Source organism: Camelus bactrianus, chromosome 29, assembly GCF_048773025.1.
Source record: "Camelus bactrianus isolate YW-2024 breed Bactrian camel chromosome 29, ASM4877302v1, whole genome shotgun sequence".
Taxonomy (NCBI): Eukaryota; Metazoa; Chordata; class Mammalia; order Artiodactyla; family Camelidae; genus Camelus; species Camelus bactrianus.
The window spans coordinates 7,165,043-7,181,183 of record NC_133567.1 but is presented as its reverse complement, the minus strand read 5'-3'; positions in this window follow the sequence as shown (position 1 = coordinate 7,181,183).

Genomic DNA, 16,141 nt, shown 5'->3' with positions numbered 1-16,141 from the left:
GTTTCTAAAAGAAGGGAGTGGGGAACACTGTCAGATGCTCAAATGGGTCATGAAGGTAAGGACTAAGGTGCTCTTGCTGGATTTAGCAGCATGGAGGCCATGTAACCTTGGACAGACCACATCTAAATGGGTGCTGATGGCAGAGATGGGTGATGAGGCCAGGTGCAGAACTGACCAGGGCGTGTGGAACCACCTGCACCTGGGCAGGGAGGCGTGATCAAGGCAGTGGATACGGGGGCATTACATTTCTTTTTTTCACACGGAAGATGCTTAAGTGAGAGGAAAGGAGTCAGTAAGTAGACAAGAGGTTGAAAATACAGGGGAAAGAGGCTAGTCATGGAGTGAGGTCCTTAAGGAGGCAGGCACAAAGGAATACGGTGCAGGTGTAGGTGGGTTTGAGAGTTTAGTGGAGGGAAACGGAGCGTGTTCCCATCTGATGGCTTCTGTCTGCTCTGGGGAGGTAATCAATCAAGGGAGGTTCTAAAGCACTGGGTTGACAATTCTGTCTCTAGACAGAGTTCAAACTTGCTGCCTAACACTGGACAAATGACTCCAGCTCAACCAATGTCTATAAAGTGGGAGCAGTGATGAGACCATTCTTGATGGAAAACTGCTTAGTTAGCATTGTGCCTGGAAGTAGCAAATGCCCAGCAGGCATTTGACTGCTGCAGGTGAAGAGCCTGAGAAATGAGGTAGAGGCTATTAACCACAGAACTGCCAAGAGGTCACAGCTATTAGAGTTTAACTCCCACCAAAAGAAGTCACACCCTTGTTAATCCAGTGGGTCAGCTGTGGGTCCAAGCAGCCACATCACCAGTGACCCTCCCCAGCCTCTAACAGAGGGCCAACCCTGTCTGTGAAACTCTGAGAGCCAACATGCGCCCTGGAGAGGGAGTCAAAAGTCCTGATTCTGCCACCACCATGCTGTGGGGACGTGAGCATTTCAGAGGCAAGGCCACTATTAAGGTTACCTCTCGAGTTCCATCAAGACCAAACAGGTCGGTGTTTCAGAGGCTCAGAAGTGAGTCACTTGCCTACAATTGGCACCTTCAAGTGGATCTATTGTGTAAGATGCCCAGGAAGAGGAGTCAGGGGAGCCAGACTTAGAGAACCTGGGGAGACCAAAGGTGACTCTGCTCCGCATTCAGACCACCAGGGAGTCAAGGACGCTGCTTCCACTTCAGCCAATCAGTGAAAAGGGGCAAGCACTTTCCCGCTCCCATTCCTTCGCCTATTCCAGAGCTGAGCTGCATTTCCAACGATGTTTCTTCTCCTTGAATTCTTTGGGCATGAGTTGGTAAGAGAGCTGCCCCAGCTGTGAGTTCCAATTTAATCACAGGAAAAACAGAACCGCTCTAGTTCCTTTGTTCTTTTTCCAAAATGTGAGGCTTTTCTGAGCTTCTGGTTTGGGTTTTATTTTATTTTTTTCCTTTATGATCGTTTACTTAGGGACTCACCAAAAGGCAGTTACCACATTTCATCAGTTCTAGGATGCCCATTTTCCTCACATCCACCATCTGGGACGTGGAGATGCATTTTTTTAATTGAAGTAGGGTTGATTTACAATGTTGCCTTAGTTTCTGGTGTATAGCATAGTGATTCAGTAACACACGTAAGGTATATGTATATATTCTTTTTCATATTCTTTTTCATTATAGATTATTAAAAGATACTGAATGTAGTTCCAGTCCAGGGCACCTTAGCTCTGTGTAATAGTTAAATTGCCTATCTGGCAATCAGTGTCTTTGTTTTCATGAGCCATGGAAATTATTCTTCACTGGGTGCTTCAGTGCTAGGACTTTACATAAACGTTTTCCATGGGTCTAACCACAGCCCTGTACGCTCAATGTGATGCCCCATACTATGGCAGAACATGAGGATTCGCCAGATTGAGTGACCTGCTCGAGGCCACATGGTGAGTAAGCAGCAGAGTGGGATGGTGCCAAGTCACACCGCTTCCTGGAATCTTTCAGCTGGGTCAGAATCATCAACCACCCACAGCTGTGAACAGTGGTACAGAGGAGAGGAACAAGGTTCCCAGGAGGATTTTGGCTTAAACTAGATTGTAATGTAAGGACATATCCAGAGAACCATGTACAGAGAAATTTAGAACCAGCCATGAGAAGATGCAACCAGAGGACCATTACCTGCCCTGGGCCATCGAGTCTTGTAAACAGGGTCACAGTAATGACACCAGCTACCACTCATCAAGGAGTTGCCTGTAACTGGATCTTTGCCAAGCATTTTACCACATTGTCTTATTTATTCCCCAACAGCCCCCAGAAGTAGATATCATTTTCCTCATTAGAAACTGTTACTCAACAATATTTAAGTCACCCACCCAAGAGTACAGATCTAGCAAGGATCAGAACTGGAATTCAACTCTGCCCGGTTGACTTCAGGGAGAGCAGAACTCCTGTGCTATTCAGCACCACGGGCAAAGAAAGTGAGTAGACCAGATGACCGCTGAGGTCCTTACCCCTAAGAGGCAACAGTCCTGCTTTTGCAAATCAGCACACAATGGCACTGGGCTCAGTGAGGTGGGGATGACTGTGCCTCAGGAAGTTAAACATCAAACGACCATATGATCCAGTAATTTCACTGCTAAGTATAGACCTAAAAGAACTGAAAGCAGAGACTCAGACATTTGTACACCAGTGTTAGCAGCATTATTCACAAGAGCCAAAAAGATGAAAATACACCAAGTATCCAGCAACAGAGAAATGCTTAAACAAAATGGGGTGTATATATATTAAATGGAATATTTTTCAGCCTTACAAAGGAATGAAATTTTGATATATGCTACAACATGGACAAATCCTGAAGACATTGTGCTAACTGAACTAAGCCACACACAAAGGGCAAACACTGTATGAGTCCATTTATATGAGGTGCTTACCACAGGCAAATTCATAAATACTAGAGATCACCTTGGGCTGGAGGGAAGGGAGAATGGGGAGAATGTTTAATGGGTACAGACCTTCCGTTTGGGGTGATGACAAAGTTCTGGAGATGGGTGGTGGGGATGGGTGCACAACACTGAATGTACTTAATGCCCCTGAACTGTATACTTTAAAATAGTTATATTGGTAAGTGTTTTTACCAATTTTTTAACCACAATTTTTTAAACCACCACACCAAATAATAATAATAATAATAATAATAATAATAATAATAATAATAATAATAATAATAATAATAATAATGTACCTGGAACTAACTGTGCTACCCCAGAATAAGAACAGGAAAACTTCTAAGACCTGAGTTAAGACAGAAGTGAGGAATCGTGTTCCCAGAGCACCTCAAGAGGACCAGGTGAGGGCGGGAGCCGGGAGAGGTGCCGGTTCTGAGAAAGGAGAAGAGGCAGAGGCAGAGGATGTGCATTCACTAGACAACCCCGGGCACGGACCCAGAGGATCTCAGAGCAGATGGCAAGTTTGGTCATGACAGCAAGGGACAGCGAGGGATTTCATGTCACTGAGAAAGAAACCGTCCACCTCAGGGCTCTGGGGGGATCATCCTAAAAACAACGCACACCCGCCCTTTCACATATCAAACAATGCTGCATCCTTCCTGAACACTGTAAATAAACATCCGTACATCCTCATGTTCGTTGCAGTAAGGAAGCCGTGGACCTATGAAGTCACTACTTGGCCTTGAGGGGACATGGGGGTGATCTCATGTGCTTCCTCACATCGGATCCCAAATATCTGGATGACAGGGCGGGCGCAGCTCCTGATAAATGTGTGCTGACGTGTGCTTCCTGCGTGGCGGGAAGGCGTTCCCAGGTGGCTCTGAGATGCTCTGTCCCCCTCAGCGAGGCCGAGGCCAGACTCCTGCCCCGCCCTCCCCACCCCCACCCCCCCCCGCGCCCGGATGCCGGCCTGCCTCCTTTTGAAACAAGCACCACCCCGGTGGGATGGCGGGATGCTTTCATGCTGTTTTTACAGAGAAGGAAATACAGTACTCTGCTGAGAAGAATCAGGAAGGGCTGGAGTGCTCACCCATCTCAAGCCTCAACTGCGTGGGCGCTGTGGGCGGAGATGAGGCGGCAGATGAGACGGGCCCTGTCTCATCTGGGTACCGTGGGGGCCGCGGCTGAGTCTGCACTGGTTTCAAGATTTATCAGAAAAACAAACAAAGGAAAGTATTCTCTGAAAACGGAGCAAAAGTCCCAACTCGGGATCAGAGGACGGTCTCCTTTAATACCTCCAGGCTCGCTCTGTTTGGCCTGCGGAAATCTAAGAACCACCCAAGTCCATGCAGCCAAAGCTTTACCTGCGAGGTGTGGGCAGACTGGACCTGCGGGCCCGGCTGCGCTGGTGGCCGCCGCCTCCATCTCTGTGTCCCAGCATCCTTGCTCCAAAGCGAAGACACCAAAATAGGTAGTTTCTAAAGGTAGTGTATGTGCAATGCCGCCACTCATTTTGCATTTATAATTTTTAATAATAAAGGTAATATAACAATAAAATTAATGAAATGGAAACCGATTTAATGACCTCTAATCCTATTGTCCTAACATAGGTTGCTTCTTTTATATTTAAATGTTTTAAATCTTGCAGCATAACTGGTTTCACTAAGCATAACTGGTTCTGAAAAGTACTAAAATGTTTTAGCTGTTTTTTCAGAAAAAAAAATCTTACTAGCACATTTGTTTCTTTTTTTTTCTTTTTTTCATGGTTAAGCCCTTACACTCTCTAAACTGCAAGGCCCTGGTCTATGTCATGAGTACTCTCGGTGAGTTGGGACTTTTGCTCCGTTTGCAGTCAGAGGCTGACTTGTGTCCCCCACAATTCATGTGCTGAAGTTCTCAATTCCCCAAAAAAGTGAGCATATTTGAGGGGAGCTTTTCAAAAGAGGTAATTAAGTTGAAAATGAGGCCATTAGGTTGGGATCTAACATGGCAAGTGTCTCTATAAGAAGAGATTTGGACAGACACGCGCAGAGACCGGAAGACCGTGTGAGGACACATGGAGAAGGCAGCCGTCTGCAAACAAAGGAGGGAGGCCTCACAGGGAACCAACCCCGCCCACATCTGACCTCAGACTTCCAGCCCCCAGAACTGTGAGAAAATAAAAGTCTGTGGTTTAAGCCCCCCAGGCTGTGGTCATTTGCTCTGGGCAGCCCCAGCAAAGTAACACAGTGAGATATAACTGTCTTTCTTGGTAAACTACTGATCACACTAAATGGTCATTGACCACAAGGCCCATATAATAATATGCAGGAAAACACCTACAGATGCACACACACACATACACACACCATTTTATTTAATAGCTACAGGTCTATGAAATTGTAGCATAAGTGTGTTTTGCAACAATTTTGATCCTGTAACAGAACAGGGTCTTGCAAAGTAACCACATCCTCTCTGTCAGCTGCTTCTCCCTTCCTGCCACTCAGCTATACTCACACAGGCGCTTTGAGAGTGAGCCCAGGACAAGGGGTGAAGTGGAATATCTCTCTCCATCCCCACCTGCCTCTCTGATCTTTTCTGAGAAGGTCTGTTTAACAGTCCACCCACTTTTCCAAAATGGGGCAAGAGACAGCTTCCGTGTCCACGCATGCCCGCAGGGCCTTCAGAGTGGCGGTGAGCAGGAAGTGTTCTCCAGGGATCAGACCTTCAATGGCTCATTTCCACCACTCTCACCTGATCAGGCCCCCGGTGACTTGCCAGCCGCAGCCAGGGCAGCCCCCGTCCCCCGCGGGAATGCGCTGCGCTGCAATTTGCTTGTGGATGGAAAGCACCAGCTGCCCCCATCCAGGCCTGGTTGTGGGGGTGGCAGCCGAATAGAGACTTGTTTATGTTGTGATCAGCACAGCTTCACACAACAGCAAAGAGGAAAGAGAGGGTTGGGGTGTTTTTCTTCAGGGGAGCAGGCCACCTGGCTCTGCAGGTTGGAGTCGATATAAATGGGAACCACCAAGAGTTGAAAAGGTAAACAGCCCACACTTTCCTCATTCCCTGCGAAGTTCTAGTGACACAGTGGAGGTCAAAAGGGACGCACGTGGCCCTCTCAGGACCAAACTGCAGAAGAGCTGCAGAAAACAGCTGCCACCCAGCCCCCAGATGACCTCAAGGGGCGGGCAGCGTGAACAAGCGACAGGCATCGCGGTGTGGAAAAGCACCTACTATGCGCAAGAGAAAGGCTGGGGCCTGAACATCCCTGAGGGTGTCTAGTCTCCCAAACACCCAGGAGCAGCGCCAAGACCATTGCTAAAAGGCACAGCAACTTGAATGAGTCTCAGCAAGCCAACCGATTGCTGCTGCGGTTACAACCTAGTTTCAGCTTTTGCCTCCGCCAGACGGTTCCTCTTCCTTCTCATGGGGAACTCTCCCACGACCACTGTGACCTCCTCTCATTAAGGATCAGCCTCTGCAGTATCACTTCCTTTGCCTTGTCACTGGGGCCAAGAAAACGTAAGGGGGAGAGTGGCACCCATGTGGCCCTGCCCTTGGTGCTCCCTCCAGCCTCCCCTGTGATGTCATTTTTTGCAGAGACTGGGATGGAGGGAGGGTCCAGCCGGGCTTCCCACAGAGCACACCATCCATCCCCAGGCCTCTAGGTCTCTGCTGCCCTAAGGAAGCAGGAAACAGGGAAGACAGTCGCCAAAGCCATCAGAGGGGCTCTCGCTTCAGACTTGTTCAGAGTACATTTTAACGACTGTAATTTTAGCAAGAGGCGTTGACAAGGCAAAGGCAAGAGGCTGTGTCTCTGGACACGCCTCCTACTCACATCGCCCCGCCTACTCCTCGCAAGTTTGCGAAAGAGTCACACCCCTGTTCTGCAGACTGCAGACAAAGCACCTTCCTTCAGGCATTTGCTCCACGTCAGCTTCTCAGCGAAGCTTCCCCTGGCCATGCTCCCTAAAATATCAACACCAAACCCTGCTGGAACATTCTGATTTGTCTCCCTGTTTTGCTTTCTCACCACAGGACTTTTATCACTCTCCGACATGCCATTTGGCTTACTTCTCTTTAATGTCTGTCTCCCAGACTAAAATATATAATCTCTATATATTCATATATTATGAAAGCTCTGTGAAGGTAGGATCACGTCTGTTTTGTTCACAGCGTATCCCCAGCTCCCAGCACAGCATGTAGCACACGGTGGAGGCTCATTCATAGCTGTTGAAGGAACAAATAAATCAATCAATAAGGCAACTGAAGTCCTGAGGTTGAATCCAACAATACCAGCTATTAGAAGGCAGAACCAGGAAGGAATTCAAAACTTTTGATACCAAATCTTGCCCCAGCACCACATGGCCTCCAGTCTGGGAGAAGCGGTAAAACTGCTCCATCAGTCCTTCCCCCACCCCAGCCCTGAGAGCTCCCCTAGGCTGTTACAAAGTCAGCTCTCTTAGATGCTGGTTGTTCTGTCTCTCCCTCTTCTCCTGACTCTCCAGGAAGCTGTATGAGTTTTTTCCCTACTCCATCTGCTGCAAAAGAAAGCCCCAGGGATGGAGGAGGTTCCAACACCCCAAGCTCTGTTTGTATTTTCATTTCGCCTCATCATCCTCTGTTTGTCTTCTTTTGCCCGCCTGGAATCAGCTGTCACTTTCCTGTTGTCTCATGAGCCCTTCAGCTTGCCTTTGCTTTTCTAGCCTTTCTCCAAGAAAATGCAAACAGCAAGTGTTTGCTCCCCTTTGGGCCCAACTGCACCTCATTTTGTCTGGTCATCCGTCTCCCGGGGTGTCGGCTGGTGAGAAAGTTGTGATGCGGGAGGGGGGATCCTAAATTCTCGGGGCAGAAGGACTGCAGGAGGGTCCTGGGGGTGGGTGGGTAGAGAAGCCTGGGTGAAGCTTCACGCTGAAGACTGAGTAGAATGTAAGAGAGAACCCAGTGCCTCTGAACAGAATCTACCTGCACAGCCAGACTGTACAGGACCCACCAATGAAGGAGGTTAAACTGGGCTTCAGTGATGGCCACTCCCAGAAGCTACAGGCTGGGGTCTCCCCTTTCCAATACCAGTAATTATAAGAAGGGGCAGGCATGGCAGCCTCACTTGGGAGATCAGCTCAGGATCCCTAAGAAGGAGGTAACCTATTCAAAATATCATTGTGGGCTTGCACTGTTTTGGGTACCACCCCAAACCCTGAGGTCCAAAGCTCGGTCCTCGGGGAAGGTGCCTCGTTAGGAAAACACTGGAGGGTAAATGGTGGTCATAGGAGCACATGAGGACAGATAATGGTAATTATTGGGATAATGACCCAAAGCTGAGAGATGGGGCCCAGGTGACGCCCAGACCAGGCCAGCTTGCTGGAAAATCCAGCAGCATTCCTGTAACCTCACCAGCTTTGCTGGCAATGAACTCTTGAAAGGTGGGTTCAGAAACGAAGACACGTACATGGATTTTACAGAGAGAGGCTCTGAGCTAGACCCCAGGGTGAAATGACCAGAAGGGAAACGGAGGGAGGCTGAACTTCCTGGAAGCACGGAAAGGCTTTTCCAGTACCTCTCAGAGCCTTTACTCCTCTTGGCTTAAGTAGCTGCTGAATTAAAAATCATCCATATGGGTAAAATGACAAGATGTCTGGGATTTGCTCTCAAAGGTCTCCAGCAAACCGAAAGACGGGGAGGAGATGGAAGACACCTGATGGGCAAATGTTACACAGTTTACATAGTGAAGCTGGGTGAGGGTTACAAGGGACTTATTATACCAGTGGATCTCACAGTCCCCTGTCTAGATTAGCAGCATCTCCTGGAAACTTGCAAATTCTCAGGCTGCAGCAGGAGACCCCAGATCTACTAAATGAAAAACCCTGGGGTGGGGCCCAGCAATCTGAGTTTCCACCAAACCTCCCGAGGATGTGAGGACTCTGCTCAGTGAAGCTGGCATGCTCAAATTTGAGACCCACAGCAGACACCATTTTCTCTCCTTCAATGTTTGTGCAATTATTTCCATAATAAAGGCTTTAAAAACAAACCATCCCTCTGGGCATTTCTGTTGTTGAGTTGTTTATTTCTTACATCACTTGTCACCAATAGCTATGTAACTATTGTTTTCATCCTTTCCCAAAGCCAGAACAAAAAGTCAGGAAGCAGATGCACTACCACTCTCTCCCTCGCTCTCCCTCTGCAGTTTGCAAACGTAAACATCCTGTAAAAGACGCCGAGGCCGGGTACACAGCACTCACACCTGAAGAACTGGGTCTCAACGAGGCTCAGGAACAGCCCCTACCCCCAACCCCGGGGGTGCAGGGTGAGAGAGGCCGTCCTGGGGTCACCCTCCAAGGGTCTGGAGCCTAGGGGCACTGCCACGCACGGATCCTGGGGGATCACCCAGGGCTCCCGAGAAAAGCCCCCTGGCTTGACTCTCAAAACTGCACCTCTAAGACAAGGGTCCCTTGATCATGTCAGTCCTCCCTTGCAGAAGTTCTTTAGAAATAAGATCGAGACGGGAGCTCGGGGAGCTCGGGGCCAGCTCACATTGGGCCCCCACCTCTACCCTACCCCCCAGCACTATCCTCTCTCCTCCCTCCTGTTTCTGCTCCTGGGAGCATGCTTGGGAGGCCTGGGCGGCCAAGGGAGGGGAAGGGTTAACAAGCAGGGGCCACCTCCCCCTCCCCTGCAAGCCTGCCCTCCACCCCCCACCCCCCACGTGCTGTAAAACAATCCCTGGGTTTCCTCTTTAAGATGTTAGCCTCAGGGGCCATTATAGGAAAGAAAGGTAGCTGGGCTCTTTTATCTGAAAGAATCCATTAAGCGTGGCCTCGGTGGTGCCGCAGGGCCGCTGTTTATGGGCGGCTTCACCAGGGGACCCTGAGGGGACCCCTCCTCAGCCAGGACCCAGCCGCACCTGTACCCTATTTCACTACCACCACCACCACCACCACCACCCCCACCCGCCTGCAACTGGAATTGGAGGGGGAGTAGAGAGTAAGAAGCTCTCAAACCGAACCAGAGTTTAAAGAACAGAGCCTTGGAGCTCGCCGCTTTGAGGGAGGCGCGGCGGGGGGGGGGGGGGTGTCCCCCGGGGGGTCCCCCAGGGGGTCCCCCAAGCGCCCTGTTTCACACCTTCCTGCGTGCTCAGGGAGGAGGGTAAGCTTGCGACGACCACATGGGTACTGACTGACCCCCTCGCTGTCCCCCACTCTCCATGCAAGTCCGCACGTTGCCCCTGCGGTGCTGGACGCGGGAGGGGCGGCGCCGCAAAATGCACGCGTGTCCATCGGTCTGCGCGTCCGTCGAGGGCAGGGAGCGCATGGACGCGTCTGAGCCGCGGCCCCTGGGGCGCCCAGACGGCAGCCGCTCCCTCCCACCCGCTGGAAGGTGGCGCTGCGGACAAAGAGAGTTTTTCTCCACTGGGGGCCTGGAAGGTGGCCCTTTACCTTTCTTAGGAAGCAGCGGTGCCAAACGCCGGCTGGAAAGCCCTGGAGAAGACACTGGAGGTTTCGCGTCAGAGAGCAGTCTAACCCTGATTAAATATTTATGTCTTCCCCCAGGAACCGTTTGCCCAAATGCCCACTTGGTGCGCTCTATTACGGGCCTCCTAATCAAAACATCAAGGGAAGAAACTCCGACAGGCCCAAGGCCCAAGGCCCAGAGAAAGTGGCTTTGGATTCTGGTCCTGGGGCAGAGCAGGGCAGGGGAGGACCTTAGCAGCAGGGCCCTGGGAGGGTCCAGTGCGGTACTTTCGTGGAGCTCAGGAGGAGGGATAGGCCCGTTTTCAAACCGCCAACAATTCAGATTGTTAAGAGGAGAAAGGGTGTCAGGGAAGCAGCAAAACAAAACACGACGCTTTCTTTACATTCTCTGTGGTATCAAACCAAAGCCAGAACATCACGTCTCCTGCTTGAAATCTCGGTGGAATGACCCTCTTTGGATCTTCTCCTGCTCTTTCCTGATGAATATAAATATTTTCTCCACTTGCCATATGTTACTCACGCACTTGCACAGACCCCACCGCCACTGCCCTGCTGGGCTCCTTGCAAAAGGAGTCTGCGGGCCTCTCAACCAGGAGGGCGGGGGAGGAGGGAGCAGTGTTGTTCAAGGGACAATGTCACTTTCCTCTTCGTCAAGATTCTTTGTCAATTGCTGGGGAAATAATTGACCTCAAGCTACTTCAGTCACAACCAATAGAAAAATGGAATGGTGATGTGTCCAGCTGTTAAGAAGAGGCAGGCATGCAGGCTGGAAAACAAAGGTGCCCGGAATAGAGCTGACATGAAAAATATGTAAAGCTTCATGTCAAAATCCCTGGGAAACAGTGGAATTTCACTTAAAAAAAAAAAAAAAACCCTAATATTCTGCTCATTCGCTACACCTTCACATTTCTGGTCCTTAATTGATGCCTCTGGAGAGCTGAAAAGGAGAATCCCAACCCAGAACAGCCCACTCTTTCCTTAACTTGCACAACAGTATTTTTTCCCAACATCCTCCACTCAACTGGCAGCCAGAATGACAAGTTCTGTCTGATTCAGGGGCCCAGGGAATGGTTTGTGAGTTCAGTGAGTACTGTTTGGGGGTTTTGTTTGTAAGCAGCGTGAGAAAGAGACAGGAGGACAGGAGGAAAAGCAAGAGGGGCCCCCCAGGAGAACGCCAAGAAGAAATTCATAAATTGCCTTTGTCTGCTTCCCTGGGAGAGATAATAGTTTGTTAAAACAAATCTCCTCTTTCAGACCACAAAAATTCCCATCTAGGAAGCCGATTCTGTTCCGGGTTGGTCTGATCAGGAACGAATCAATGATGACACGATGTCAGAGATGCGGTAACAAGCAAAAACAGTATCAAACAGCAGCTTAACTGAGCCTCCATCGTGAGTTCTGAGCTCGAATGGTGTGGTTGGTCTTGCAAAGAGGAGAAAAGAAGACGTTGGGGGGGGGTAAAAAATCCATATGCTAGAAAAACTTGCATGATACATTCTCCTCTAATGTGTGGCTAAACCCACGTGCAGGTGTGTGAGTGCTGGTGACCAGCTATCGCACAGGAGAACTAACATCCCTGCCCTCTGCACAAAGGGTGGGATGGAATATCAATATGGTGCAAAGCCCTGCCACCAGGGCGGAAGAGGTCACCAGAGCTCACACGTGAATTTCTCAGCAGTCTGCATCTTCTCCATGGAGGTGCAGTGAGTGGTGGGTATGTGTACAAATCATCTTGCAAAGAAAGCAGGTTAAGTGCACAGAAAGTGCACTGTGGTAGAGGGAAGACTGATTAAAAACTACATGCAGATGTTCAGAGACATATATTTAGTGTCACTGGAGAAATTTCCCCAATAGCGTAATGCAACTTTCTCAGACAGAATTCTTGAAATTTGTGTGTCTGCTTGAAGATGACCTCAGGTAAACAGGTTAATGGGCAGATTTTCAAATCTCTCCAACCTCTCACAAGGACTTTCCAGGACCTTCTCCAAGGTTCATTCAAATCATAGCATAATCACTCACTATATTTTACTTCTCTCAGAATTTCTAACTCCAACCAGTGGGTTGGTATTAATTTAAAAATGAGAACCTGCTGAAGGAATTCTCTAGTTTCCATCATTGTTTGAAGCTGCTGACCCTTACTTCATTTGAAACTAGAGGTTTTTTTTTTCACTAACCATCCTTGAAAAGAGATGGATCTGGGCTGGTTTTGTTCTAGCTGGACCTGGAACTTTCATTCTAGAATCCAACAATTGTTCAACATGAAATACTGTAATTGTGCCTATTTAGCATTTCCCCCCCAAGTTCGCTTAATGGTTCAAAAAAGAAGCCTTTGAGTTGGCTGCCTAGTAATGGTAATAGATTTGCATTGAACTCTCCATGTCCTCTTTCAATCTCCCTGGTGACCCCTGCCATTCATTTGCAAGGTGGGAAACCAAGATTGGGGTGAAATGTGTGGCCATAGTAGTTAGTAAGGCTAATTGACTCTTGTGAGGATGAAACCTCTGACTTGGCCTCATTAGCCCTGCATTAAATCTAACATCTCAAAGTACAGTTGAGTGGACATAGCTCTTGCCTGGAATATATCTGTAATTTGGTAGAAATAATATAGTTCTAACTAAACACTGCCCTCTCTGTGAGATGTTCTGGACAAAACAGGAAATTAGAGTGAGATGTCAATCAATATTCTAGATTTATGAAAATTAAATGCTCTTAAAATATGGTTTTCATTCTGAACATAATTTATGTTTCTGTGTTTTTATTTAGATGGCAGGATTATGGGTAAATGATTTTTATTTTTGGTCTCAATTTTCCAAAATGTTACTGAGTGCTTATAACTACTTTTTAATGGAGTAAAGTATATGGTTGTTTATAAACATTTGTTCATATTCATGCATAAGGATCACTACAAAAAAATGATGTAAGTCCTGTTATGTCTTCTGGCGGAAGGGTGACTTGAACAAGCATAAAGGAAGGACAGTCAGCCACTGAAGGCTTCCTCCCGCCTGCCAAACATCCACAGTGTCAGCCCATTTCATCCCCTCTCCTGGGGAGGCAGACAGGATTGCTGATTTTACAGAGCAGGGAACTGAGGCTCTGAGAGAATACACACCACCCAAGCTGGCACCGGGAAAGGGGACATTCAGACTGTCTGTCTGCCCAGGCTCTTTCCTCCTGCTGCAAGGAACACATGGTAGCAGTAAAATCAACATTTAATAGGTTACATAAGAAAATAAACAATGTATCAACATCAAAAGTTCCACACTCACCAGTTCCACTGGCCTGACCACGCCCCTCACATTCACACACCCACGTGCACACACAGACATACATACATACATTTACACATATATATACAAACACATATACACATGTACATACACACATAGACGTACACACAGACGTACATACACATATACACAGAGACACATACACACATTACTGTCACTGCTTGGACCAAGGGTGATCACCTGATCCAAAGCCACCATGCCATTAACTTCTTAGTGCCGGTCAGATCCTCTCTCCTCAAGAATCTGAATAAAGAGATGTATAAGTTATGGTGAATTATAATGATAATAAGCTTTTCAACTCAGATGCTGGTCTGCTGGGGTAGGGAGCAGGGATAGCTCCCTCAAGAGCAAAGACATGGAGGACGGAGGCTCACGGAGGAGCAGAGAAGGCTGGTCCACTAGGGGGAAGTGGAGCAGAACGTAGGCACCAGGGCCACCCCGCCCGGTGCCCATCCTCACAGCTGTCCCGTGAGCAGCAGGCCTGGGGAGCTCGCTGTCTCCTAACCATTCCGCATTTTATTTGAGCTGGCTTGACTGCATTTCTTTCCTTACAACCAAAAGGTCTCAGAGATAAAAACAAATTATCTGAATGATCGTCTCAACTCTCCTCTGACCTTCCCAGTGGTGACCAGTGTCCCCAAGTTCACATCCATGTGGTTGTCTCTCAGGAACCTCAAACCAACATGCGCACAAGCAAGCCCATCCACGTCCCTTCCCCATTTCCCCACGTGTTCCCCGACTCAGCCAGTGTCACTAACACGCTCCAGTTGTCCAAGTCAGAAACCTAGGAGTTAGCCTCCCCTCCCCCCTCCTTTGCCTCCCGTATTCAGCCTACCGCAAGCCCTCTCAAATATGGCTTAAATCCATCCACTTCTCTGCCCGTCCACTGCCCTGCCCCCGTCCAGGCGCCATCACCTCGAATCTGGTACCTGCAGCAACCTCCTATACCCACACCCTTCTAAGGCTCAGGTCTGGCTGTTGCACACACGCACACACCAGCGTTTAAAATCCTCTTGTGCCTTTCCTTTGCCTTTTAGGGTAAAATCAAAACTCCCGAGCACAGTCTACAATGCCCTGGCCGCGCACCCTCTCCCGTCCTGCCTCTCAGCATCCCGCCCATGCCCTGCCCAGGTTGAACCTCTTTCAGTTCCTCAAAAATGTAGTGCTTTTCTGCCTGAGGGACTTTTGAGCACCCTGTTCCCCTGTGCGTGGAACTATCCCTCTGCCCGGCCACCTCCTGCTCTCCTGTCACGTCTCAGCTTAGATTCCATGTCCTCTGCAAAGCCCTGTCTGACTCTAACCTTAAGGCTGAATAACCCCAATATGCGGTCCTGAACCACTCAGAGCACTTACCAACCTTCATGGTCCTTCCTTGTTTGCAAAATCTGTCTTCCCTGCCTGATGGGAAAGTCCAGGCAGGCATATCCTCAATGCTGAGCCCACAGCACATGCTTAGGAAGTACTGGAGGAAGGCATGTATTGTGTTCATAACAACATATTGGTAGGTATTTTACTGAACCAGCTCATTTTTGTTATAAGCTATAACACCTTCTAAGGATCTGGTACAAGTCCTGAAAGGGAAGGTGGGAGATGAGGCCAGAGAGCAACATTAATCCTAGTATTTACTCTCACTGATGTTAGCACACCTGAAATTTCTCTTCCCTTTTTGCACCAGGCTGTAGCTTATAGTCTCATTACTCTGATCACACTTGGATTCTCTCTCCCCTTATGGCGAGTTCTTACCCAAGACCCTCTTGGATCTTCATGCAAATCAACCTCACAGCCCTTTCCAGATGTCTCTCTTCCTAAACATCAAACAGGGTGGACATTAGCCGAAGAAATCTTCATTACACACTTGCAGGTGCATATCATTCAGATGAGGAAACGAAGTCCCTGCACAGAGATGGCTGATGTAAGAGACCAGCGTGTTCTCTCCCTCCCACGGGCTGCCTTGGGACCAGTCAGTCTATGGCTGGACGGATCAGGGAGGAGAGCTCGGAGCTTGGGGGCAGGCAGGTAGTGACTAGACCATCACAGGAACAAAGTGCCCAGGAGCTGGATGTGTGTGGTGGTCTTGGAAAGGAAATAAGAGAGATTCTCAAAGGGAGATAGTGCAAGTGAAGATGCTTCAGACCTGGAGTCTCAGGGAAAGAGACCGTGGCTGGGAGGAAGGGTGTTCCGGAGGAGGTGGAACCAGTGTGGTTCTGAGAGTGGAGGTTGGGAGAGGATTTCTGACTGAGAGGGAAGATGATAATTTAGGTTTTAGACAGATTGGGTTTGTGATGCCACGAGAAGTCCAAGTGGAACTTAGAGTCTCAGGAAGTCATCTGCAGAGATGCAAGGACTGAGGATGACAATTTGGAGGCAACCCGTGTAGGGCCAGTAGTTGCAGGATGGATGAGGGAGACTCTCCAGTGTGAGCCCATTACAGGGTCAACAGGTACTCACTCAGTTCCATCAGGAAGACCAGAGAAGACTGGGAGAAGAAC